General features: G+C 32.7%; 1 protein-coding gene across 3 annotated transcripts in view; it reads right to left on the bottom strand.

The window, feature by feature from the left end:
- Positions 1 to 24,875, bottom strand: part of LOC114332125 (protein Gawky) — a 202,073-nt gene that overhangs the window by 123,311 nt on the left and 53,887 nt on the right. For 2 of the 3 annotated variants that reach the window (XM_050646831.1, XM_050646834.1), the window contains exon 1: positions 13,261 to 13,545. The exons of the other annotated variant lie outside the window; for it this stretch is intronic. The gene's annotated coding sequence lies outside the window, so the exon portion shown is untranslated. Of the gene's footprint in view, positions 1 to 13,260; positions 13,546 to 24,875 lie in introns of those variants that run through there. 3 annotated transcript variants of the gene reach the window in all.

The raw sequence follows: 24,875 nt of genomic DNA, 5'->3' as shown, positions 1-24,875 counted from the left end.
TTCGTTCTGGTGAACATATTAGAAAAGTACTAGAATAGAATTTCCTAAGTAAAAAACGATATTTTACAAATTCGGGATTTTTTTAAAACTTCATTGCGAAGGCGTGTTCTGAACATTATTTTAATAAAAAAAAAATGATATTTTGCCAATCCGGTAATTTTGAAAAATTTCCTTTTTACTGAAGTGTTCTGGATAGTTATTCTACCAAAAGAGCATATTAGTTCAATTTTAGCTAAGACAGTTTTCATTTGCAACGAGCTCAAATGCACCGTTACATAATTTTTTTAAAAGTCCGACCCTGTATGTTATTTTTGCTTCCAAATTTGCAGTCATGTTGAAGACATGTTAGGCTATTAGCCCTGCAAAAAGAAATTAAATCGACCAAAAAACAAAAAAGTTATTTTCAACTAAAAAATGTACTCCTTTATTTCGGCCCACTTTCGGATGAATTCTGATAAACAGGAAAAATACATAGGAACCGGTAACAGTAGGAAATGCCAAGAAATAAGTGTTTTTTCTTCAAATCACAAAAAATATGTTTTGAATGATAATGTAAAATAGTTCTAGGCAATTTTAACCCATAATAATTGCGCAATGTATATTAGAAAAAAAGGATTTTTAGTGATTTCCATTATTCTATCTACTGGATACATTTGCAGTTTCTGACATGAACGTATTCCTAAAATACCTAAAATTAAATCACACTGCACTCAAGTTATTGGGTTATCACAGGCCAAAATATGGATAGCGTATGCCAGGATTTTACAAGATAATTTTTAATTATTGAAATATGCTCGAAACTAAGGTATGCATCGAAACAAAGGTCATTGAAATCTATACCCTTATAAAGCATATAATATTGTCATACAAAAACTGCATTTTGTTTATTCGGCAGAAATACCCCATAATTTGTTAGGCTTGATTACAAAGCAAAATATGCTGTGGTTTATTGTTTATGTTCATAATTGGGGACAGAATGGAACTATAGTAGTTTACTAATATCATTTTGTTAGAAAATGTATTTATAGTCAATTTAAAATGAATTCAGAATAGTTTTAGAAACAAGCACCAACTAATTAGTCCAAAATTATTCCGATTCGTTTTTTTGCACAAACTTACTCAAAAAGAGGTCCTTATAACAACCCCACAGGGTGCCAGGCGGTACCGCAGTCGAAAAATTATTTAAACATTTTTTTTAAACAAATTCAAAAAATCAATTTATCTACTCTATGTCATTATAGATAGCAGTGCGTGAAGGATTTAAAGTGTGCGTGAAGTAACAATGTATTTTAAATGGGATTTACTTTTTTCTACGGCCGTGCTAAAAAAGCCACTTTCACGCACGCATTTCGTTTCGTTTCCGAAAGTTGCACTTTCCCGCACGGCGTGCGTGAAAGTAAATTTTTCAAAAGTAATTTTCAAATTTTTGAAAGTAAAATACCTTGTAATATGGCATTATATATTATAATACATGCAATGAACTAATATTTAGATATTAGTTACCATTTATTTCAAATTTATCATATTGTGTTCATGTTTTAATGAAATGAGCGCGATAATTCGATGAAATAAAATTATTTTGACATAATATTTAAAAGTCAGATCAGCAGACAATTACAATGGTTTTGAATCGTCGTCATGGAAACTAATATCGTCGTCGTGGTAACTCATTATATTGAAAGTTTGGTTTTGACAACCTTGTCAAAGAATTAATTTGTGTATTTTCACTTCTAGATAAAAATTTATATAACTCTATTTTTTGTGGCTTTTTTCCAAACGTACGGCTTTAGAAAAAATATTGTTCCTAACTCATGCGGAAAGTGTCTTCCCCGCACTCGACTGCTTGCCCGAACTCCGCTATCTAGTCCTGTCGCCAGGGGGGGTACAACGGCCTCCTTAATTCAGATGGACTTACCCAAGTTTTTTTTATATATTTTGACCCGCAGAATACGAATTTTTTGGGTAACAGTTGATCCGGATGTCGATAAGATTGTTATAGACAAAGAACTTGAGGAATTACATAACAGCGATTTCTAGCAAAACAAAACATCTTTTTGTATTTTTTGGGTCATTTTAAGCAAAAAATATTCCTACAAGTTTTTTCGTAGAATGCATAGTTTTCGAGATAACCGCGGTTGAACTTTCAAAAAATCGAAAAATTGTAATTTTTGAACCCGAATAACTTTTGATTAAAAAATAAAGTAGCAATTCTGCTTACCGCATTTGAAAGTTTAAGTCAAATTATATCGGTTTTGATTATTTGCATTGCTAGAAATTTATTATTTTATTGTTAAACAAAGCTATAAACACCTAGTATGTGAGTGATGTTTTCAATGATTTCTCATTTAAAATCGAACGAGTAGGTAGAGTAGCTACGAGTGCAAGCGAGGCAATTTCTACGTAGCATGCGTTAAAACGCATGTATTAGGCACGGGAAACACTGTGTTTATAGATTAGTTTAACAATAAAAAAAAGAATGTGTGTGTACTTTGTACGCACGTAAGAAGTTATACTTCTATTATATGATTTAAACGAAATTAATATACTTTTTATTTATATTTTGTTTAAATATTAAACTAATTTATACTTACTACTTCTCAAACATTTTTATTAGAACAGTGCCAAAAATTAAAATAATAAAAGAATAAAACACACACAAACACATTAAACAAGCCACAAATGATGTTTGAACATTAATTGTCGAAATTTTTTTTAACTAAATACGTATTTTCTGAAAATACAATTATATAATAAATATACTTACAATCATAAAATGTATTAAAAAAAAAAACAAAAAAGAAAGTTTCTATTGGGACTCGAACCAGCGCTGATAAGCGCGGTTGGTATTGGAATTCATTCGCCTTCAACGCTTAGCCACGGACACTATGTGTCATTATTTACGAAGATCGACTAACTAAACGGATTAAACTTGTGATATTTTGATATTTTGAAAATTGATCAAATTATTTTAATTTTGAATTGAAATTATTTAGAATTGAAAAAATACAACAAAACATAGAGTAAGAAAACAATATATTAGGTGAATATTGATAGAAATTTTGATGGTAATCAAATTATATAAATAAAAGTATTACATACTATGTATTTTGGCAGATCAAATAGGTAGGTTTATACCCATGATACATTAACGATTATTACGTACCTGTTGCTTTTAAAAACTATTTAAAAGTCACTACAATATTATAAAATTTTTTGTTTCTGTCCTCACAACAATAAAACTAATATATTATACATTTGTTTACCTTTACCTTTACCTCCAAACCACAGCTGTCCTACAGCTGCCATATCGGATAATTTTTGACATGTCATTTGAACATCCAATCAGAACAAAGTTATAATGCGCATGCGCCGGGCTGATAGGTTTTAACATATAAAAATTCACCCTCTATCGCCGGTAAAGAAGTATAACTTCAAAAATTAATTTTTAGCAATGCAAATAATCAAAACCGATATAATTTGACTGAATCTTTCAAATGCGGTAAGCAGAATTGCTACTTTATTTTTTAATCAAAAGTTATTCGGGTTCAAAAATTGCAATTTTTCGATTTTTTGAAAGTTCAACCGCGGTTATCTCGAAAACTATGCATTCTACGAAAAAACTTGTAGGAATATTTTTTGCTTAAAATGACCCAAAAAATACAAAAAGATGTTTTGTTTTGCTAGAAATCGCTGTTATGTAATTCCTCAAGTTCTTTGTCTATAACAATCTTATCGACATCCGGATCAACTGTTACCCAAAAAATTCGTATTCTACGGGTCAAAATATATAAAAAAAACTTGGGTAAGTCCATCTGAATTAAGGAGGCCGTTGTACCCCCCCTGGCGACAGGACTAATCGCGTCGTTTGGGTCAACGGCAGTCTCGTGCGTGAAAGTATCACTTTCCGCACTATGTAGTTAGGAAAATAACTATTTCGCACACTTTCAAAGGGTTTTTTGGCACACTTTCATATAATATATCCTTAACTTTCGCGTTGTCATGGTGATGACAATATGAGCAATGACTTACAACAAAATTTTTGACAGTTTTGTGGTTTGAAAGTAGTTAGGATTTTTAAATGTCAAAGTTCTAAAAATTGTAGAATAGAATTCCAGTGACGAAGAGTTACAGTTTTTTTATTTGTTTATCGTAGATAAAATATTGTATGAAACTGTGCGTGAAGTACTTTTTGCGAACTTACGCGATGTATAGCACTCGCTCCGTTGTCGCTCGTGCTCTAAAAATCGCGTGCCTTCGCAAAAAGCATACTTCACGAACTGTTTCATAAATTACTATTTTTCACTTCGGACAATTTTTTTTAGATTCTTTGGGTAATTCTGAGCAAAAAAGGTCTCTTGTAATTTTTCTCTAAAATTGATTGTTGTCGAGTTATACGCGATTTAAAATTTGAAAAACAAGAATGGGCATTTTCAAGGCATTTTCATAACTCAGTTAAAAATTATTATTATGAATGTCAGAAAGTGACCAAATCAAAGTTTAAAACCCCCCAACAAGATAGAAATGTTTGTCATTATTGTATTACAAAGCTGTTATTTTTAATTATTAATGAGCGCTAAGCGCGTATTAATTAAGGCAGCCGTTCAATAGAATGTGAGAGAGATGCACCATTGGACGGCCGCGGCCGCACATCTCTCTTGCACTCTATTGAACTGCCGCCTCAATACGCGCTTACCGCTTATTGTTAATAATTAAGGATAACCAATTTTATATTTGTTATTTCATTATTTCGAATACTTTCTCTCTCACACCGACTATAATACAGCGCATAGACGCCAACCCCCACCTGCACCTTTAAAATATGTGCACTGTACATCTGTTTTAGCCTTTTAGCACGTATTTATAGCCCTTTGACGTTATGTCGACTTTCTAAGTAATGAAATTATGATCCAGTCACATTATTGTATTGTAATGGTAAAACTGATCACGCAATTTACCCCCGGTTACCGCCGAGGAAGGAGACGTGATCCGAGTTTAAGTTTTAAATACGTTTTAAAAGTTTCAAAATAATATTACCGCAATCAATAAATTTATAATAAATAAATAATTACCAAAAAACTTTTATTTAATTTGTTGCATAATGTATCGTTATAGCTTTATTACACCAACACTATATCAAATTATTATCATTATTATACTAATACATATAGATATCTAATTATATAGTACTGATAATAAATATGAATTAGTAACCTGAGCGTTCGGCATGGTGTCAGATACTCAAAAACAATGTTCTCAATTACGTTTGTTGATAGCACCTAAAATTGTTTTGTTTAATTTGAGCTCAGTGTTCTATACTGTACCGTTTCTCAATGTTTGGAAAAGGAAATTGATTAGTACATCTTGAACTGCGTTTTTATCAGTTGAAACTAGGAAATCCTAATTTTATGGATGTGGATAATAGAAAACAGCCGATCATAGAAAACTTAAGAAAAACAAAGGAAGAAAAAAGCGATGTGCTGTCATTAATACCAAAATTAGGAACTTATTTAACCCGGGAGCAGTCGCCCGGTAGAAAAAAATCTAACATTTTATCCTTCTCCGTGATAACTTGATGAAACATTTTGACACATAACTTTCCACTCGTAAGTGCCTCGGGTAAGGTTGTAGTAATGTGTAGGTATTATTTTTTTTATTTTTGTTTCAGCCTATTTTTTAAAATTCAAAGGTTTTAAAAAAAAACTTTTAACCCCCCCCCCTCGTTTTTTATAGCGTTCTTCGACTTCTGGTTCCCAATTTCCAGCTTCGTCGGTCGTTCCATTCGCCAGGGTGAAGATTCCTTTCCGACATTGCCTTCTGAATGCCGCCTAGCCAGGATTGTTTCGGCCTTCCTCTCTTCCTTCTTACCCTTGGCGTCCATTTTAGAATTTGTTTTGGCAGTCTGCCGTCGTAACGGAAGAACGCATCGGGACGAGGACCCATCAGTGCGTTGCGCTGCGTCGATCACTTGCGATGTTTCAACGGATCGACGGACAGAGGTGTTCTTCGATACCAGTGTCATCGCAAGGCAGGTGTGGCATACAATGCGTTGTTCCGTTGCGACGTCGCAACGCAACGCACTAATGGGACCTCACCCCTGCGTTGTTCCGTTGCGACGTCGCAACGCAACGGATTAATGGGGTCTCGCTCTTAGTGCGTTCCGCTGCGAGGTCGCAACGGAACAACGCATTGTATGCCACACCTGCCTTGCGATGACACTGGCATCGAAGAACACCCTTGTTCGTCGATCCGTTGAAACATCGCAACTGATTGACGCAGCACAACGCACTGATGGGGCCTCGTCACGATGCGTTGATCCGTTGCGACGTCGCAACGCACTAATGGGGCAAGTCCCGATGCGTTGTTCCGTTGCGACGTCATAACGCAACGCACTAAAGCCTGGGTTTCCTCGAAAGAAGCACCGACAAACTGCGGCCGTAACACTGCGATGAATGACGTCAGATTACGGTGAAAAATTCAAGGTTCTTCACTGCAGCAATGAAATGTGTAAACTCAGCAAGCGGTGGCTTCCAACGCATCCTTGAAAACCACTGCTATTATTTTGCGTGGTACAGTTTTTATGACGTCATTCATCGCAGTGTTACAGTCGCAGTTTGTCGGTGCCGCTTTCGAGGAAACCAAGTCTTTAGTGCGTTCCGCTGCGACGTCGCAACGGAACAACGCATTTTATGCCACACCTGCCTTGCGATGACACTGGCATTGAAGAACACCCTTGTTCGTCGATCAGTTGAAACATCGTAACTGATTGACGCAGCGCAGCGCAACGCACTGATGGGGCATGGGGCCTCGTCCCGATGCGTTGTTCCGTTGCGATGTCGCAACGCAACGCACTAGTGGGGCACGTCCCGATGCGTTGTTACGTTGCAACGTCGCAACGCAACGCAGCGCTATGCACTAATGGGGCCTCACTCTAACTTAATATTCATTTAAGTTTGTAACTCCAGACCAAAACCTACAAGTGATCTTCAAGAAATGTTTGAGGAACCTTTTGATCTTAGGGATCCTGAAAGCTTCCAGAAATAAAATGTAGCATTGTTTTGAAAAATATTGGGAAACTTGAATTCATCGTTTGTGCGTGTTTGTTGAAAAATATAAAAATATGTCATGTCAAAGAGTTTTTGCAAAGAAAAGATCTGACAGTGGATTTATCTTGGAGGTCTTTTAACATTCTGAAGTCTTGCGGAGAGTTTGCTCCATCTGAGACCATTACTGAGGGTAAATTCTTAATAAGCATCAATTACCTACAATCTGAGTCTGAAAGAAGACAAAAAAAAATAGAAATATTTACAAACAATTATACAACAAGCAGTTCAAAGGAATTCAATAAGAAAAAAATTATATTAAACTCATCTGTACAAACATATCTGGAATCTGTGTGCAAGAATATCAGCTATAGTCGATTCGCTAATTTGAGACACAACTGCCTACACTACAATCACAATATAAATGCACTATATAGAAATAAACAAACCAAGACACATGGAATGTTCGCCAATGTTCTTGGAACGTTCCCAAATCCTGATTTGGGAGTGGTCCTCGTGCTTGTTTATTTCTATAGTCTGTGTTTAAACCAAAAGGAGTAATTCATATTTCCCGTGCCGTAAAGCTTGTTTGTAATTGATCCAACCTCAGGCAAGTTTACACCACTGTTATCAAAGTTTGACACTAATGATATTTATAAAATTTTGACACTATTGGCATTTCATAAATTAATTAAGTTAAATCGGAGATTTTTTGTATTTTCTGAGTTATTCCTTTAATTTTAAGATTTTTAGTCTGTTTTTATATAAAAAACAGTTGTTTTTAGAACTCTTTAGTGACATATTAGTATAATATAATATTTATGGATTACCGTCAAAGGCAGATATGACAACCAAAAAAGAAGATGTATTTGGTGATATTTCTAGTGACTTTCTTGGGTGTGAATCTGTCTTTTTAGTTTACTCCTCTTGGTTTAAAAATAAAGCTTAGTGCATCTTTATTGTGCTTGTAGTGTAGACAGTTGTGTCTCAAATTAATGAATCGACTATCTATGATATTATAACAATGGTATCAGGTAGAGAAGAAATAGTTTTAAAAAATGCCTTTCTCACATAAATCTCTTAATGAAAAAGGAAGGAAAGGACTATGTACATCAAATTTATTTTCTTATGTCAGTAGTGACAGTATTATGGCCATAACCATAATGATCATTTTGAAATGATAATATTAAAAAAAAAACAGTATCAAATAACAGCAAAAATAAAATTTTTGAGAAAAATTTTTTGGGCAGATCAACACAAAGGGGATATGAAAATTCCAATATAACCCCATGAACTTTATCAAATAACGTTGAAAAAAAAAAACCTATTCGAGAATTCCGTGGGCTCCAGAGATTTTGATGGGCTGGTTATGTTGTGAGGATAGATGATTGCCAAGAAGACCTTTATATTATATTAAAAAGTATGGCAAGAAGACCCAAAGGGAGGCTTCAAATAGACAATAAAAATTTTTAGATGAATTTAAAAATATTTAAGGTAAAAATGTAAGCACACAGCATATAGACAACAATTCAGCCAATATAAATATGTATGATTCATATACAATCTCACTCACATCAAGATGCAGATAATTAAAAAAAAATTAGAAAGAAAAATAGCAGAACCAATTATATCAAATGAAAATAATGTTCAAGATCATAGTTGAACCCTGACATACAAAACTTTATGACAACTGTTAAAGATTAAAATCTGTAAAATTTAGCTCAAATTTGGACTACACAAGAAAGTGTATGATGATTATCTACGATTATAGAAAGTCTTGTCTTTTAGCTATTTAAGCATCAAGAGTTTATAGTCCACTATCCACTAGATTTAGATCCGCGTTTCCCAGCTCTAAAATAAACATCAACAATCAAGATAAACAATCAAAATAAAAATCAGATTCTTTGTGTTTTTATGATTTAGTCCATAGGAAAAGTATAGTTAAAATTCATGAAATGTTTCCTATTTGAAGTCACAATAACTACAATGCTGATATAAAAGTGTATATGGTACTTCTCAGGGTTTTTTCAGTGCATCACAGTTTTTCGATTTGAGTGACAGAAAAAACGGTATGTCGGTGATTATACTCATTTATAACATTTATTCTAGTTGTTGATGTTGATAGATGGTGTATAATAAAAAAAAATTATTTACTTACATATTCTATATTATGACTCTGTACAATTTATATGACTATACAAATCAAAGAACATACCTTTTTATAAATGCAATGAACACAATTGACTTGATTTGTTACCAAATTGCAATCATATTATAATAAATAACTTTTTTCTGATTATAGTGCCATCTATCAACAACTAGAATAAATGTTATAAATGCGTATAATCACAGATGTACCTTTTTTCTATCACTTGAGACGCACTGAAAAAATCTGAGAAGCATTATACAGTAAAACCTGTCAATAACGGTCACTAAAAATGACAGAACTTTTGGCCGATATAAAAAGGTGGCTGCTAATACCAGGTTTTGTAGTTTACAAATTTTGGTTTGGGGAACTTTGAAACTGGCCGGCTAGTTCAGGTGGCCGGTTTTGATAGTTGGCCGTTAACACAGGTTTTACTGTACCAATTATTCTTGTGGATGTGTAAAGTTTATGATTGATATAAAATGAATGGTTTTAAGTGCAATTCCTTAACAAATCAAGTAAGGTACAGAATTTTAATTTAAAAATATGCTATTATAATAATAGAGTACGAATACTATTGTTAAAGGAGTATGTAAGATAAAATAAGGCCAAACTATTAGCAATAAGTGTAAACAAATGCATTTTTCAAGCTAGAATAAACATCCAAGGGTAGGGCACACAACAACAAGCATACATTTGTCCATCTGAAGTATCCAACTGACTTTCACTTCACATTAATGCATATAATGTTTTCAACAGATACCTTTGTGTTCTCTCATCTAATATTTCACAACACATTTGTTTGTGATTCTTATTTTTGAGATTAACATCTCTGGTTAAATAAAACAGTTTTAGTTAGATATTAGACCTAGTTTTTTAGATGATTACAAAGAAATTTTACCTGTATTTGCATAATTACCAAGCAAAATAGTTTATCTCTAAACACAGTTTTGATGGCGATGATAAAAATAACAAAACCTTCATATAGTTTACTTTTTGATGAAGTTTTTTTTATATAGTTACTTAGCTTTGCACTAAAATTTCTATTTATATACGATGTACATTTTTAAAATGTCCAATCTCAGAGTACATACCTAGAAAAAAACTACACTTCTCCAAGAAATTAAGGCACCGCCTTAATGTGTCATTTTTGAAGTCTCAAATTTCCTAAACCCCTTGTCTGATTTAAGTGATTTTTTTATGTTTATAACCTTATTCTTTCGAATCCCTGTGCAGACGAAAATAGCTAGACATTTTTAAAAATGTCTATAGTGGGTGGCACTATTACCTTCCTTGTTATACTGTAGGTCCTGGATATAGCAGACTACCCTCCTGTAATCTTAAAACTGTGTTAGCGGTGTAACATGTGAGACTATTATTATTATTATACCTTATTCTTTAACAATATCGCTGTAATAATATTGTTGCTAGACAGGTAAATTGTCATTGTATACCGGGTGTACCAATCAGACTGTGTTTTTTCTCAAAGTTCGCAACACCCTGTGAAATATTCTAACATTTATAAAATATTGAAATTAAAACCCAACTATAGCCTCAGATTTGCTTAACAATTTGTTAGGTACTTTAGAAACCAGCCATCTTTTTCATCAATATATCCTCATTTGCTGCTTAGTTTTTTAAAAATGCCTACAGTAGTCTATGAAAAATTAACAACTTGATAAATGTCAATTGTTTACAGTCAAAAAGTGTCTGGTTTGGTTACAAGGAATTTGACCCGCCATGAGTATGTTTAAGCAGTAACCTTACATAGCAAAGGACTTAGATACCATGATATCTGCTCCTTATATTGGTAAAATTTTTTGCTAATGCATAGTAATGCAAGACCTCACATAGCACAAACTGTAACTGAATACAGTAGAAACCGGATTATCCCTGTGCAGATTATCCCAGCTGCGGAATATGCATGCTAAGATATTCTATTTTTTAAATTGCATTTTTGAAGTTTTATTCTAATGTCACCGTAAATCACTTGACAGAAAGTCTATACGCCGAGAGGGAGACTCCTACTGAAAGATTTATTTTCTCTGTTATCTTTTTATTCAAACCTGATTGAACATTTGTGGCACATAATTGGCAGAATACTACGACAGCATTTGCTACCTCCTCTAGAACCTAACAAGAGGTAGAAACACTACTCTCGAGATTTGGAATAATATTGATTAAGACCAAATAGCAAACCTCATTTGTAATATAAAAGTACATTTCTCTATTATTATCGAACATAAGCAAATGAATCAAAAACAAAATGTTAAGAAACCATAAGGCTACAATTGTGTTTTAATTTTAATATTTGAGATAAAAACACAGGATTGTTACACCCAGTATTCACGGTGTGCAAGTACTTGGAAGGGATACGTTAAATGATCATGTGTGAATAGCAGAGAAATATTGCAACTTTCTTAAATAATTCATATTGTCAATTGAAATTGTCAAACTGATATACATTTCATATCTACTGTCATTGAAAAAGAAAAATTATATGTTGCTCCACAATATTGATATGATATGCAATTATTATATAAAGGTAAATTTAATTAATTGTATTTTGCTTGCAGTACTGCATTTTAATAACTAATTTTATTTACTACATACAATTGTTTACGTTTTAATAATATAACCTGAATCTTATTTTTTCTTATTATTTTTTTGGACTATGGCCTTTTGCACGATCCCAATACAATGACATTTACCTGTCTAGCAACAACATTATTACGTATTCTTAAAGAATAAGGCAAATCAGACAACACGTTTAGGAAATTTGAGACATCAAAAATGTTCCCATTTTAAGATGGCCAGTTAATTTCTTGCAGAAGTGTACATTGTTTTTAAAGGCAATGACAAAGGTAGTGTTAATAATTGAAATTAACATCATTATTATTGAAATTTAGTGACACTTGAATATTGATTTTGAAATCAATATTGCAAGATACTTGACAAAGAACAAGGCAGACCCACTTGTTACAGAGATATTATTTCAAATTTTAATTCTAGAAAACCTCTGCAAGATTTTCAAACCCACCAAAGTAAATGGTAAGTAAGCACAAGAGAAATCAAATATTTGAGGTTGTGCTTGACTCAAAACTCAAATATTAGTATGAAGCAGTCATTAGTGTATTTTGCTATAATTTTCAAATTTACTGGAATAATGCCATAATATACCTATAAAGGATTGATGATTATTTACTGACCATATCTGTTAGCTGAGGAAGTAGGTGTTTTAGAGGTGTTTTGTTTGAGTTCACTTGGTCATTACTATCTATTTTCAGAGGTATCAAGTAGGGTACTTTGTCAGAAATCAACAATAGAAGAGTATAGGTAAAACTAATTAAACAAGTAATTTCATTAAGAAGTATTTAGATAAATCACATTATTACAATTCGTCCTAATCTGATGAATATTTCCATGAAAAAATCTATTTTTAACTATAATCTGAATTCCATAGATGTTAATAAACAAGCCATTACCTAACAATTAAATATTGTTTGTTTATTTTTCATTGAAACTATCCTACTCTTGCAACAAAATTAACATGTGAACAAATGTAAATATAGACGTGAGTGCATGTAATGGGTTTTGTTTTGTTGCACTACCCACACGATATTTGACTATAAGACAATTATTTTTAGATTAATAATCCATAAATTACTATTCAGAAATGACCAACCTTTCTTTTTTTTTTCTGTTTTTGACTTTGAGAAATAAAGAAAATGGCTAATACAGGATTACAGTACACGACAGGTAACTCATTCAAAACAAACCATAGCTTAAAAATTAGGCACAAAGTAGGAGACTCTGTATTATAAGTCGGTAAACAATAAAATGTTTATAAATACCGAGTTTGAAAGGCTGAAGAGCTCGTGTTACCTCTTATTATACCTAACTATCAAATCCAGAAGGAATTAGACTGAAGTAGGACACAATCAATATCAGCATATTAATATCAGATAAAGGACATTTCCAAGTGAATAATATTATAAATAGATTTGAAAGTTAAATAATTCTTGAAGGATAGATGCAACAGCTATACATACGTAATTACAAAAATAAACTTACACACAAATATGGACGCCAGGAGACCAACCAGCGAAACTTGTGCTAACGGGAGGCATCAAAATGTTTTAGAAACACGCAAGTCTGTTATCGAATGCACTTTTACGTTCACAGATAGAGAGTTAGTGTTTATATCACACAATACAAATGAAATACTTAATATCACAATTTTTTATAAAATTTGGCGTTAATACATGTATTTTGCGGCACCACAAACTTATTTTAACTTATTGATCCATCGTTACGTGGCAGCGCTGCTTGCTAAAAACCAACAACGATAAATGGCCGATCTGACACGATTGAGAACGAATACGAGACAAACGGACTGGTTTGCAGTGCTATCTTCGGTAGGCGACAGTGGCCTCGACCTGTTTGGCGACGTTGCCAGGTACTTCGATCGCATAGTTTTTATTATAAAAAAAAAAATAGAACAGGATTTGCAATGAACAGAACAGAGGAAAGCAAACGAGAACTTAAAAAAAAATCCTTTGAACATGAAAAATATTAAAGAAGAAGGGGAATTACGACAACTTTAACACACAAATATTTTTAATAAAAATCATCAGACGAAGACATTTATTGAGTAAAATATGCCAAGGTTTTTAGGGCACTTCTATTTATATCTTCAGCGGATTTATTACTTTTTTACCTTTATACCGTTTAGGTAGATTTTCCAGATTATGGCACTGGATTTTAGAAACGTAATACGAATATCCAGGACACTTGTATTCATTAATAGACATTTCTTCTTGAGATAGATATACAAGGGTCTTCGAAAAATAAGCAGATTAATAGAGATTCAATAGAATAAATTTATTCTGCAATATGTAAATTGGAAAAAAGTAAAAATGACAAAATTAGAATATTGTTACAATACGATGGGTGCCCCCTAGATGTTTTTTGGTAGTTAGCGTCTACTGAATCCGTATTATTCTAGAAATTCTACCAGACTGACTGTCTCGAAAATACTGCCGGTTTGGAGAAAAGAGTGGAATAATTTTATTTGTTTACCTCCGAGTGTCTGCCCCTTTCCTATTTGTAGACCAGGGCAGGGCATTTAGCACAAAAATAAATCAATTTTTATATGCAGCACCTAGAGACTTGCAACGTATTGCATTGTGTTCAAGATGATGTCAGGAGAAAAGTCTAGTATAGAAAAATGGGTGGAAATGCAAAATTGCATTTTAAAGTGCATACAATGCATCCAAAAGTGCATAATCATGTCAAAGTAAGTGTATCAAGGTCCAGATTTTGTTAGTCGGGGATTTTGGGGTCGCTGAAGACGAATACGCTATCAAAACTGACCACCGGACAAGAGCGGATCCAGGACCGATTTTCGGGAGGGGCCATGAACTTTTTTTTGGAGAGGGTTACCGGACGGTCTTGGGATAATTTTTAAAAAAATTTGGGTTTCAATGGTGAGATTTAAGGCACTTTTCACACACTTTTGAGTGCCATAAAGGCATTCAAAACTTATGGTTATTAAAGTATTAAAGTCAGTAAAAATTCCTACATATTTCTTCGGATCCAAGTGCAGTTCTTTCAACAAATTTAATACTATTTTTCTCAATGCTTCCCCAATGCTGTCAGTCCTTGTTCTTTCCCTCTTTCTGATTTTCAGTAATTATTTTTATGTTCTCATAAGCGTCAATGACCTTAACAAAGTTTCACGAATGTTGTTATTGTGTAAGTATGTATCTTAAATTTAGAGAAAGCTGTTCGACGTGGGATACGTCGGTCATTTCGTCAAATATGACAGAGTAATAATTTGCACTTTGAACCTGATTCATCATTTGTTCAATTATGTCTTCATCACAACATGTTATCAATTGATTTTGACTGGTGCTACTAATGTATGTTGCTCGGGAAGATGCTATGGATAGGTGTTGTTTAAGAGTCTTATCTCCTGATGCGATTTTAAACCTTAACAATTCCCCTCATTGTTAGGTCCAGCATCTTCGTCCAGAAGCAGAAGGCTATCATCACGATGGCTTCTTAAAGGGTATTTTGTCGACTTAAGAACACTATAGGTTCTACTATTAGTCGTAGTCTTTCTCTATTTTCTTGTACCTATTTAGACCTCTGAGAGTATATCTGGTTAATGACTGACTTTTGCCGGTTGCGATAACTTTGTAGATAATCCAGCCCAACCTGAATGCACTCCTTGTGGTATGATGTTTTTTCATGGGTTTGTATGGCTTTGTGACCATGACTTTGGCGAAAGATGTTAAATGTTTCGTGACAAGACTTTGGGCTATCATCCCTTTATTGTGACCATATTTTTCGTTAGAAAAATAAAACGCAATACTTGATAAACAATCCCTTTTGACTGTGCGAAAGTACCAACCAACTCCTCTGTTCTAAGTGCTGGTGACCCAAGTAATGCTTCATTTCTTTTCTTTTCTTTATGTGTACACAATATGGAAATTGATACGATTTTGATGGCTGCCAAAGTCGTTCTAAAAATTGGCACTTTGTAAAATTATTAACATTTTGATTTGCAAAACATCCTGTGTCATTCTTCAAGAATTTTGTTAATGCTTTTGTTCGATTCTAGTCTAGACAACATATTTACATCCTGTTTTGTACAAATACATGTGTTTGAATCTAAAAACATTTGAACTGCAAATATTTAAATTTATATTTTTTTAAGTTCTCGGAGGGGGCCATGGCCCCCTCCCTTGATCCGCCCTTGCCACCGGAGCACCTGGTGCTTAATTTTACTGCTAAGGCACGTCATCTGGAGTTTCGAGGATTTTCGGCACTAAATTGATACAAACAAATTGCTCGGGGAGTTTTGGGGTTGCTAAACAAGAATACGCCATCAGATCCGACTCCTGGCGCACCTGGTACCCAAAAACCCTCCAAACTCCAGACGATAACATGCCTTAGCAGTGACATTGAGCACCAGTTGGTCCGGTATGGTCAGTTCTGATGATGTATTCCTATTCAGCGACCCCAAAAAACGCCTTTATAATAATCTATTTGCATGAATTCAGTGCCGAAAGCCTTCGAAATTCCAGAAGATGACGTTCCTTGTGCGCCACCGGTGACCGTGTGCACCAGGTTGTCCGTGAGTCGGTTCTGATGGCGTATTCATATTCAGCAACCCCAAACACTCTGTGCACCAGGTGCTCCGGTGACCCCGGAGCACCAGGTGCTCCGGGGGGTCGGTTCTGGTGGCGTATTCGTATTTAGCGACCCAAAAAAACCCCGAATAACAAAATCTCGCCCTTAATATGCTTAGGTTGACGTTGACATGATTATGCACTTTTGGATGCATTTTATCCACTTTAAAATGCAATTATGCATTTCCACCCATTTTTCTATAGTAGACTTTTTCTTGGCATCCTGAACACAATGCAAAAAGTTGTAAGTCTCTAGGTACTATATTTAAAAATCGATTTATTCCGGTGTTTTTAGTGCTAAACTGGTCTATTAATTTAGATCGAGCCTAGAATATGGTAAAACATAGGGTCGTAGCAGGTTAATAGTCCAGGAACCGAAGCTTTTCACCTCGCAATTTTTACAGAATGGATCGATTTGCTTGAAAATTTGAGAATAAGTAGTGGATAGTCCAAGAATCAAAATCTATATGATGCCGAAAGGCGCTTTTACCATGGGGGTGGTTGCCAACCGATCTCGGGGGTGAAAATTTTGTAAAAAATGTTCTATACATTTTTTTGATAAAATTAATAGTTTTCGATTTATTCGCTATCGAAAGTGTTAGTTTTATATCGAAAAAATCAATATTTTTTCGATATTATACTCTTTTACGATTAACTCAATTTTTGCCGTAGAAAAAAAAGTTTTCAAACCAAGTTCTTGGGAATTAAATAACCTACAATTTCATATTCAAACATTTTTTGTATCTCTGATGCTACTCTTTCTATTCTGAAGAAAATGGCATTTTTTTCCAAACTACAAAAATGCGTTATTCGCTTTTAACTCCAGTTTCTTAAAAACTAATTATTCTAAGCAAGTCAAACTTCTGGAATCTATTAATAATGCATAAATAAAGAAGAATAAATAAGGCCAATGACTAAAAACACCGCTAACTTACATTATTATGCGTCCATTTGTATTTCTCCATTTTTTTTTCAAAAAAATATATTGATTTTTTAACCGTACTTTTTTTATTTTTTATCCGAGAAAGTTTGTTAAAAAATAATTTTGTAGGTTTTTATAAGATTTATTAATATTAAATCCTTTTAAAATCCTCAGTCGCAAAAAGAGGTGACTTTGAAAGGGTTGGTAAAGGTGGTTTTTGCATGTTATTACAAGTTTTAATTGTCAATAGCTCATCAATTTTTGCCGTAAAAAAATTTTTTCAAACAGTATATAACCTACAATTTTATATTTAAATATTTTTTAGTATCTTTGATGCTAATCTATCTATTATAAAGAAAATGGCATTTTTTAAGAAGCTACAAAAATTCGTTATTCGCTTTTAACTCCATTTTTTTTAAACTAATCATTGTAAGCCGGTCAAACCTTTAGAACCTATTAATAATACATAAATAAAGAAGACTAAATAAGGTCAGTCTTAGCGTAGTAAAAAAAAACAATTTATAAAAAATAACAATAAAAAAATAATAAAAAAAAACAAATTAACAATATAAAAAAAATGCAACAAAAAATACAAAAAAAAATAAAAATTTACAAAAAAAAATGAACAACCAAAACAGAGTATTATTTAGATAATAATTGTAGATAATAATGTTAGTTTGTTATGTATTTAGAGTTAGAAATACAGAAAAAGTTCCTCTGATTGAAAAATCAAATTTGTTTGTTTTTAAAATAACAAAATGTCTGGCTAATTGGCTCGGCCAAGGCCATCAAATTCACTCAAAAAAAAATAAGGTCAGTGACTAATTTTAATTAGGGTGGTGAATAGGGGGAAGTTTCCAATCACTTTTTCCCTGAAAAAAAAATAGGGACTGACATTATTTTTATTTTGTCACTTAATTTTTGAGCTAGAGACTACTTTTTTATTTCAGGAGATAGATATTTTTAAATACTTTAAATTAGTTTGAACAAGTTACCCTCGAAAAATGCATAGTTTTCCCGTCTTTTGACTTTGAAACTACAATATTTAGCATTTGACCAAGAAGAGCTAACATATATGTAATAAAGTATAGCTCGATTACTATTGGTCTTAAAAAAAATAAAAAAACGGTTTAGTTTATTTTTTTAAAACGTACATTTTTGTTAAGCAAAGTTCTTTTGATAAAACGAAAACTTTTTGAGTTATTAGCAGAAAACTGATTAAAGACATTCATTTTTTCGGTATAAAGCTAAGACTTTCGATCGCGAATAAATCGAAAACTATTAATTTTATCAAAAAAATGTATAGAATGTTTTTTGCTTAGAATGCATGTTTTTACCAACTTTTGTGCTCAAAGTATAATAAAAAATTTACCAAACCACCCCCATGGTAAAAGCGCCTTTCGGCATCATATAGATTTTGATTCTTGGACTATCCACTACTTATTCTCAAATTTTCAAGCAAATCGATCCATTCTGTAAAAATTGCAAGATTCTGTCCTATTTTAAGCTTCATTACTTGGACTATAATTCGATGCCACATTATGCGCTTTGACCGGATGCGCTTCCACCGCATCCAGTCAAAACGCATAGTGTGACAGGTCGTTCCGGTTGCGTTGGAAACGGATGCGTTCTAAGACATCGTTACGTGCTTACAAACTGAACCAGACTAAACACATAGTGTGACAGGTCGGTCCGGTTGCGTTGGAAACGGATGCGTTTCCACCGCATCCGGTCAAAACGCATAATGTGACATCGCACTTAGTGTATCATGGGGTCGTAGTATATTATGTAAGTTGAATTGTTCAGGCTTTAGCTTAGTCATAATCTGAATGTCGCGCATTATAAACGTTAAACATAAATCGTAAATAAATAATTATACATATATAATTATACCTATATATAATATGTATACAGATAAATCAAGTATATGTTTTAGTGTGTAAATAAGTTAAAAATAAAGAATAATCAATTCTGGGTTTTCAATTAAAATAAGTTAAAATAAATAAGTAAAAACGTAACAATAATAATTACCTATAACATTATAATATGTTGCAATTTGCACTCTCTGGGTACCTATAATACGTTCAAAATAGTAGTGCCTTCATTATCTTAACAGCCTCTTAAAAATGATAGTAAAATAATAAAAGTAATCCCCTCTTATACTTAAATCTTCTATTGTTGAAAAGGCCACCGCACACATCTTATGGAAAATATAATGTCACTCAAATGAAATAAAATTTACATGAATAGATGCGTCCTGAAATTTCAATAATTTGATACCATTGCGCCAACTCTGATTTTTGCTTAATTAGGGCGTTAATTGTAATTCAAGTTTATCGAAATCGCAGTTTGAAGTCCATAAAACTGGTATTCATAAATAATATTAGTCTAGAGGCTATTTAAAATAGTCTATTCACCACTAGCTTAAGCCGATTAGGATTAGAGGCGGTACAACTAACCAAATTATACCTACTTTATTATCAATAATAATAGGAAAAGATAAGGCCGATGCCACATTATGCGTTTTGACCGGATGCGTTGAAAACGCATCCGTTTCCAACGCAACCGGATCGACCTGTCACACTATGCGTTTAGTCTGGTGCAGTTTGTAAGCGCGTACCGATGACTCAAAACGCATCCGTTTCCAACGCAACCGGACCGATCTGTCACACTATGCGTTTTCACCGGATGCGGCGGAAACGCATCCGGTCAAAACGCATAATGTGGCATCGGCCTAAGAGTAAGCCATTTCCTTAATCCCTCAGAAAGATTTATGGAGTAAGCGAATCGCAAGATCTTTTTTCTCTCTTTGACACACGTACATTCCTATTTGATTTTAGATTTATTTTTATCAATTTACGCTCTTGTTAATCAAAATACAGAGTTGGCGCAATGGTATCAAATTATTGAAATTTCAGGACGCATCTATTCATGTAAATTTTATTTCATTTGAGTGACATTATATTTTCCATAAGATGTGTGCGGTGTCCTTTGTAATTTATCAGGGCCGCTTTACATGGTGAGGAGTACACACACTCTTCAGGTAGACCTGACAAGTCTGTGAATCCATGGTTTCTCCAGAATGTATCTGTTTGCTCTCCTTATTTTTTGTAATTTTTGCGAAACCTGAAAACAGACGGAGAAACGCAAACAATGGTGTATGTATGGTATGGTTGTAGAAAGAAATAAAACTCATATCAGCATCTGATCATATCAATCATATTGATATATTGTCATATCCATACCAATCTCTTTTAGTAGAGGATACGATATAAGGTCGATCTGCAGCTATCTGTTTAATGGATAATTAAGGAATTATCCTGTTAATTATATCTTAAAAACAATTTCAATAGGTACATTCGACGGTTGAAGGTAAAAGGTGGTACCCACCAATCAACTTTTTGTAGGAAGTAGAAAATACGTTCCATTTAAGTAATTTGATGAGGAATTAACGTAATAATTTTCAACGAAAATTTTGTTTTTGTTTATAAATTCGCAAAGTATGTTCGTTCATTCGTGCGTCGCCGCCCTTGCAATACTTGGAGCCAACCTACCAATGTATTCCTATATAGTTTTATCTCCTGAATCCAAATCTGAAAACGGCGTTTTAATATATCAAACCCTCTTCGAGATAAACGACCTCAAAGTCAACTTGCATCTTAGGACAGCAATTTAGGGTCTTTTAGCAAATTTAGATATTGAGAGAATCCTACAATAGAGACACTGCTAGAAACGCATTAAAGCTAATGTACGTAAAAATGCAAATGAAAAATATACCACAAAAAAAAGTATAGCACGTGACTTCGACTGACATCGGATATAAACACTTGTGATCAGGATCCTAAATTGCTGTCCCGAGATGCAAGTTGTTGTTTTGTTTGACACATAAACGTCAAGTTGAAATGTCAAATAAATAAAAATGTTGTTTATTAATGTGATGTAGTAGTCCGTTCTTTAACGGCAAAATATTGAAAAACCTCTAAATTTTAAAGAACCGCTTGGATTGGCATGAAATTTGGCATACACATAGCTAATAAGTCAAAGAAAAAAAGTGATATTGTGCCGATATGTGCTTTTACCCTGGGGGTGGTTTTCACCCCCTCTTGGGGGTGAAAAAATATTCGTCCAAAGTAAGTCCGGAAATGGATAAACTGACTAAATTTAAGTAACTTTTGTTCTATAGAGTTTTTTCACTAAGTCAATACTTTTCGAGTTATTTGCCAGTAAATATGTTCATTTTTCAACAAAATAACCACATTTTTAGACGGTTTTTCGCAAATAACTCGAAAAGTAAGTACTTTGTCGAAAAAACATTCGTAAAATGGTGTACATATCACGTCTCTATACCTAATAGAATCAGAGTTATAGCTAATGAAAAATAGGTTCATATTCGTCAAATTACAAATGGAATACTTTAACGTGAAATAACCAAAAATGACGCACATTTCGGGGAAAACTTATTACAACTTATTTAAAGTGTTTAAAAAAAACTTCATTTTTGTCTTATAAAAAAAATTTCTAGCATCAAAGGTAAACAAGTTACGCTCAAAATAAAGTAAGTCCCTTTTTTTTGGTAAAAAAATCGGGAAAATCACCCCCTAATTACTATCTCAAATGAACTTAATTGTTACGACTTCAAAAGTTTTTTGACTCGCGTATGTATTGTTTATATAATCTGTAAGTTTCATCGGTTCAAAGTCATTATTTTTGAAAGGGCTGTAGTTAAGGCTATGGGTACATAATTCGCAAATATTTTACGGCTATCCCTACCTTTTCTGTCTTTACATGGCAAATTACGTGTAGTAAAATTCACACTGGTATGGATATGTATTTATTACTAGAATGTCATTCTACTTGACAATGTCATGACTAACTTAAAAAGATGGCTTTTAAATGTTCTTGGATAACTGTTATTTTTTGTATAATTGCAAATTATTAATTCAGTTAATAAATGTGATAATTTTTTCACTATCTATGTATTCAGTGATTGTAATAATTTATATGTACAACAAAAAATAATACTCAATCGAGAAAAGAGGAAAAGCGTTAAAGTGAGTTTTTAATAATATATTGCTACTATGGAACGCTTACAATTTTGAACATCTTTAACAACAAAATACTTCGATCACAGAATATATCTTGATGTATTCTCTGCTTCTATCTTCCATATATAATACACAATAAATAACTTTTTATAAAGTTCACCTCTTAAATCAATTATTTATCAAATACACTATATAATATCAATATTATTTAAATTGTCACTGATTGTCAGTTTCTGACTGACAATATTCTATTCGACTAAGTGCGTTGTATGACAAAGATAGATTTGGAAAATATTACACCGACATTGGGTTCATTTTTTTCGAATCCTGAAAAAACCAATAAATATTTTTAATAAATCTAAACGCAGAATGAAAGACTAAATTATTACTGAGGGCAGAAAGTCCCTTAGAATAAATAAAAAGTTTATTTTGAATGAGACATTTGAAATTAAAAATAACACTAAATTTTCTCTTAGTTTTTCACCCCTGTAACTTTTAAAATAAACATTATAGAAGTTCTCAGGGACTTTCGGCCCTCGCTAATAACGTAATCTTTCATTCTGCGTTTAAATTTTTTAAAAATACTTATTAGTTTTCTCATGATTCGAAAAAAATGAATCCCCATTTGAATAGCATTGCAGCCGAAAAAACGTACCGATCCTCTTAAGGCTATGGGTACATAATTCGCAAATATTTTACATGTATCCCTACTTTTTCTGTCTTTACACGGCAAATTACGTGTAGTAAAATTCACACTTGTATGGATATGTAAACATTACTAGAATGTCATTCTACTTGAAAATGTCATCATTAATTTAAAGACATGGGTTTTGAATGTTCTTGGATAACTGTTATTTTTATAATTGCAAATTATTAATTCAGTTAATAAATGTGATAATTTTTTCACTAACTATGTATACAGTGATTGTAATAATGTATTTGTACAACAAAGACTAATACTCAATCAAGAAAAGAGGAAAAGTGTTAAAGTGATTTTTTAATAATATATTGTTATGGAACGCTTACAATTTTGAACATCTTTAGCAACAAAATACTTGGATTACAGAATATATTCATAGAGTTACATATTAGCATAGAAAGAGTGTCATTCAGAGCGAAGTGACGACACCATCTTTTTTAATTGGATTAGTGTTGTTTCACTCTTACGCATAGTAAAGCTGCTAAAGTTATCCTCCTCTTCCGTGCCTATATTCACACTGAATGTCATCATAGATTTTCGATACAATGTGTTAGAAAGAGATGCAGCAAACCAGTCCATGAGATCTTGTCGTCAGGAAGCGCGGAAGGTAGGCTCCCTCTATGTTAATATATACCTCTATGAATATATTATCCTGATGTATTCTCTGCTTGGATCTTCCACAAATAATACACAGTAAATAACTTTTTATTAAGTTCACGTCTTAAATCAATTATTTATCAAATACACTATATATCAATAATATTTAATCAATAACTCAACATATTCCCGATGCAATGTCAAATATTTGAAATTGTCACTGATTGTCAGTGTCTGACTGACAATATATGCTAACAATATTATATTCGGCTGAGTGCGTTGTAAGACAAAGATAGATTTGGAAAATATTACCACGGCATTGTGTTCATTTTTTTCGAATCCTGAAAAAACCAATAAATATTTTTGAAAAATTTAAACACAGAATGAAAGACTAAATTATTACCGAGGGCCGAAAGTCCCTTAGAATAAATAAAAAGTTTATTTTGAATGATATATTTGAAATTAAAAATCACTCTAAATTATCTCTTAGTTTTTCACCCATGTAACTTATTAAAATAAACATTATAGAAGTTCTCAGGGACTTTCGGCCCTCGCTAATAACGTAATCTTTCATTCTGCGTTTAAATTTTTCAAAAATACTTATTGGTTTTCTCAGGATTCGAAAAAAATAAATCCCCATTTGAATAGCATTGCAGCCGAAAATACGTACCGATACTCTTAAAAGGGGTTGAACGAGTCACTGATCACGAATGTTTGTAAATTTAGAAACACCAAATGTTAATCAATTTTTGTCTAACAGAAAAACAAAAAAATACATGATATTCAGAAAAGCAATGCTGACTTTTTTTTTGTTTTTCGAGATTTTGGGTATCGCTAACAATTTTTAAGTTATTTTGAAAAAAAGCATATTTTTCAAAATTAAAATTTTAAAAAATTTTACTTTAAAACCAAATTTTTTTAAAAATAAGCACTTTGAATCGATGAAACTTACAGATCATTAAACACAACATAAGTAAAATAATTTGTGGAGCGGTAACGATTAATTTCATTTAAATTGCTAATTAGAGGGTGGCATCTCGATTTTTTTTGCCAAAACAAAAGGGACCAACTTTATTTTTGAGCGTCACTTGCTTAAATTTAATGCTAGAAACTTTTTATAAAAACAGAAATAAAGCTTTTTTTAAACGCTTTAAAAAAGTTATAATGGATTTTCTACAAAAAGTGCTTAATTTTTTGGATATTTCACGTCGAAATATTATTCTATT

This window comes from Diabrotica virgifera, chromosome 3 (assembly GCF_917563875.1).
Source record: "Diabrotica virgifera virgifera chromosome 3, PGI_DIABVI_V3a".
NCBI lineage: Eukaryota > Metazoa > Arthropoda > Insecta > Coleoptera > Chrysomelidae > Diabrotica > Diabrotica virgifera.
Note: the sequence above shows the minus strand (reverse complement) of the source record. Positions and strands in the feature narration are given on the sequence as shown.